A 4,479-nucleotide genomic window follows, 5' to 3' on the forward strand; every position below is an offset into this window, starting at 1 on the left:
CTACTCCATGAATCGAGGAAGAAAACCCGAAGAAATAGAGATTACAAGCATTCCTTGAATCCCCAATCCAAGAAAACAAGAAGAGGGGGAAAAGAGAAAACTTATCTACGAAGAAGCTTCGTCTTCGGATTCAATCCTCGCTCCGGAGCCGAAATCGTCAAGAACTCCCCTTGAATCGCCTAGAAATCCTCCCAAGAATGGGAGGAAACCACTAAATCTTGTCTTCTCCCAAAGGGGGAGAGATCCCCTTTCAATTCATGAAGGAGGGTTTAAATAGAGGAGGGAATCAGGCGCCACACGGCCCCGTGACACGGCCGTGTGAGATTCACACGGCCATGTCCAGTTCCTTCTCTGCCAAAACTGCACGGACGTGTGGTTCACACGGCCACAGCCTGTTTAGTCTCTGGAAATGCTACACGGCCGTGTGGTGCACACGGCCACAGCCTGCTTAGTCTCTGGAAACCTCACACGGCCGTGTAGATCCACACGGCCATGTAAGGCTTCTGCTCTGGTTGGCTTCAAATCTTGACACGGCCGTGTGAAGTTCACACGGCCATGTCATCTTCCTCTTCTATTGGTGCCAAACTCCACACGGCCCGAGCTCCATACCAGTGCAGGGCCGTGTGAGGTACACGGCCCAGTGCTTTCTCCCTTTGTTTCCTCCAATGCTTGCCCAAGGATGTAGATTCTTCACCAAATCGACTCCTGTGTACAGAAAATGCACAACAAGCAGATCTCCGAACCAAAAGAGTAAATATGCTAAAAGGAAAACTGGAAGTATAAAAATGCATAGATCAAGCATGCTCAAAGTATGTAAATGTGTGTAAAAACATGCATAAAAGAGTATATAATCTACGCACATCACACCCCCAGACTTAAACCTTTGCTTGTCCTCAAGCAAAATGCCGCAGTCTAAATTCATATGTTCTACAACACATTCATAAAACCTAGTGCACTTTCCTAACTCTATCAAAAAGTTTCATTAGAAAGCATGATCATAGAAACAAGTAAAGTATGGTTCAAGCATAAGAATCCTGTGCACAGTGTAAAAGTAACTCAACACTCTTCAAGTTTCAATCCATGTCCTAGTCAAGTCGTCATCAAATTTGAATTCCTAGTGTTTCTAGTGAAAGACAAGTAACCAGTGATAGACACTTACTCACCATTCACTTGGTTCATATTTCTCAACTAACCCAAGGTCTCAAAGGTGTACTCAATCTCAAGAGAAGCTAAACAGTCATTTCCCCAGTAACCTAACTCGGTCTCAAAGGGGTGACTTGCTAGATTCCACTCATGACAACTATTTTTTATATCCCTTATTTATTTATTTTTTTTTATAAGTGTTTGCATTGTGCAAAACTTATTCACAAATGTAATTTTTAGCACACATGTTGGGATATTTTGATTTTTCCAAATGAGCTTTAATGATTTGAGCCTCATCCAGTAACCAAAATGAAAGTTGAGAAATCACCATGGAAACCAAGTACTAAGCAAACAAGATGAATCATGACTATTTCAATGACATCAACTATTCAAGCATCAAGCACAAGTGTAGTGAAGATAAAATCCTTAAGGTTGAACCAAAACTAAAACTCATCACAATAAGATTCTTAGCTTATTAATGCTTCCCAAGATAGAAAAAAGAACTACACAAAGTTTACTACTAGCATCATTCGAACATCATGAATCAAGCCAATAATCGTGCTAACATTTCACTTGAATCCAAGAAAGCATATAAGTGAAGTTTTGATGTTCTCAAGATGTATGCCACAAAAAATCAAAACACAATGCAAGACATAAGTAAAAACAAAAACAAACAAAGCAAATCAAATGCATCTAATGCATCCCCCCAGACTTAAATTTTTCATTGTCCCAATGAAAACTAAAAACAATGTGGAGGAGATTTTAAAAGAAGTTACCAAGTGATGAGCTCCAAATGGTTGACGTTCATGTTTTTAAAGATACTCCTCCATCCAATACTCACATTCCTCCACAACTTTAAATTCTACAACAATAATATAGACAAGAAAAATTAAGTAGAGGATACATGTTTATTATAAAGAGAGAACTAAAGACATAAAAGAAAATAAGGAAAATGAACTTGGGTTGCCTCCCAAGAAGCGCTTGTTTAAGGTCATTAGCTCGACCACCTCATTAGATTCATCTAAATCTTTCTCTTGGAGGGGTAAGATATTTTAGAACCCTCCTACCAAGGGCTCTTATTATGGAGGGAGCTTTCATCAAAGGAGCTACAAAGTAAAGTATAACTCTCTCCATCTTCGTCTTCTTGGAAATTTTTTCAGGTGGTCGAAGACGGTTCAGATTGAGCTTCCAATTATTGGCCCATGTGAAATCTGCACATCCAAAAGAAAAACAAATCTCCCACAAGCATGTTATATAGTATAGAGCTAGAACCATATCAAGATAAGATGAATAAGTAATAAAAACTGAATCACATCCAACAAAGTCAATTATAGGTACCTCCATAAAGTTTTCCAAAAGATCACAAGAAATACTAACCTTACTTTGTTGAGAAATACCTGAAATTTCTAAACATGTAGATGTGACTTCCTCTGAATCAAATGATGGTTCTGGCTCTAGCTTAGGTGTTGATGATATCAATGATGGTGATTCTCGAGACTCTACTAGCTCTGTATAAGTCCCTACACATTGTTCCACAACATGATCAATTCTTAAAACCTCTAAGGGTTGTCTTAACAAAGGTGGTGATCCTTGAGATGCTGCTTCCACAACACAGCTCCCTACACATTCTTCCATATCATCATCATCAACACATACATCAAAAAATAAACCAACATCTATGTCCTCAATAGGAGAATCAATAACAAGAGGATCAATAACTTCACTTGCAGTTTTAAGTTGATCTACCACATCACATTCATCATCTGAAAATTCGATGTCACTATAACACCTCATAAAATTTTGAGATAGATCTGAAAACTTATTTACCACTACATTATCAATAAAATCCTCATCTGAAAAATCTTCATCTTCATATATATTCAAAAATCTACACTCAACCATATTAGTGTCACAGGATTTGCCGAAGTCTTTATTTTCATTGACCCCACTAACCTTTGTGGAAAAGGAACCCTTAGTGAAGGTCCTGGGAAAGACTGAACTCCCTTTTTCCCAAATTCCCTTTGAGCTTTTGGAGGAGGTCCAACTTGCTTATCTAATGTTGGTGTGATTAATCGTTGAGGGAAAGGTACTTCTGGCCTTTGGGAACTTCCCAGAGAAATGGAACTGAGTTCTTGTGATCTTCTATTATTCTTCTCCTCAATTCTAAACATGTCGTTCTTCGAAGTTCTTCATGATTTTTTCACTTCTCAACCCAACATCATCACACTTTTCATTGGATCTTGACTGTGTAGGAGGGGGATCTTCTTTAAACCATTTTGAAACAATACTATCAAGCTTTGCCCCCAAATGTTTGAACTCCTCACTCTGTGACTTGTGAATTTCAACATTTTTAGGTGGTTGAATTTCATTTTGTTTGACATGCTCTCTTACATTTATAGCTTGCACTTTTTGAATATCTGAGGGAAATTCCATCCAACTTTTGTTCGACCATTCATGGAGGTTCAATGTCACTTGATCAATTAATGAATAAGCTTCATCTACACTTTTGTCCATAAAAGAATCTCCAGCTGATGAATCCAATAAACTCTTGTCTGAGAAAGAAATTCCCCCATAGAATATGTGCAAAATCAACCATTTTTCAAAACCATGATGAGGGCACTGTCTTTGAAGACTCTTGAATCTATCCCATGCTTCAAATAATGATTCTCCATATGCCTGAGAAAAATTTGTTATGCAATTCCTCATATACACCGTTCTACTTGGAGGGAAAAAATGATTCAGAAATTGCTTCTCCAATTGTTCCCAACTTGTGATGCTTTGAGGACAGAGAGAATATAGCCAAGTCCTTGCTTTATCCTTGATACTGAAAGGAAATATCATCAATCGAACTGCATTTGCTGATACTCCTTCACATTTCACCAAATCACAAATCTCTAAAAATGTTTCAAGATGCAGATAAGGACTTTCTGATACTTCTCCTCCAAATTTGTGACCTTGTATCATGAAAATTATCTCTGGGTCTAGTTGGAAACTTTCTACTTCAATTTGAGGTTGCACAATGGGAGATAAAAATCTTGCAGAAAAGGGTGTAGACAAATTTCTCATGGTCCTTCTTGACATGTTAGTGCTCATGGATATTCAAGAAGAAAAAGAAAATTATCAAGAATCAAAAACAAGAAATAAAATGCAATATGAAAAGCAAGAAAGCAAATGCAGAATTTAAATTGCAAGAAAGAAAGTGCATAATGGAAATAAGAAAGAAAAGATAAAAGAAAAAATAAAAATATCTAGAATAATTCATATGCTAAAAATTGCAAGATATGTTTACAAAAGAAAAGAAGAAAGAAACAAGATCAAAAGAGAAAACAGAGAAAA

General features: G+C 37.3%; 1 non-coding gene across 1 annotated transcript; it reads left to right on the forward strand.

The window, feature by feature from the left end:
• Positions 1-3,745: 3,745 nt before the first annotated feature.
• LOC122018206 lies at positions 3,746-3,851 on the forward strand. Its single transcript, XR_006121637.1, has one exon. It is a non-coding gene; the product is annotated as a small nucleolar RNA R71 (small nucleolar RNA).
• Positions 3,852-4,479: the final 628 nt, after the last annotated feature.

Source organism: Zingiber officinale, chromosome 8B (assembly GCF_018446385.1).
Source record: "Zingiber officinale cultivar Zhangliang chromosome 8B, Zo_v1.1, whole genome shotgun sequence".
Classification (NCBI taxonomy): Eukaryota; Viridiplantae; Streptophyta; class Magnoliopsida; order Zingiberales; family Zingiberaceae; genus Zingiber; species Zingiber officinale.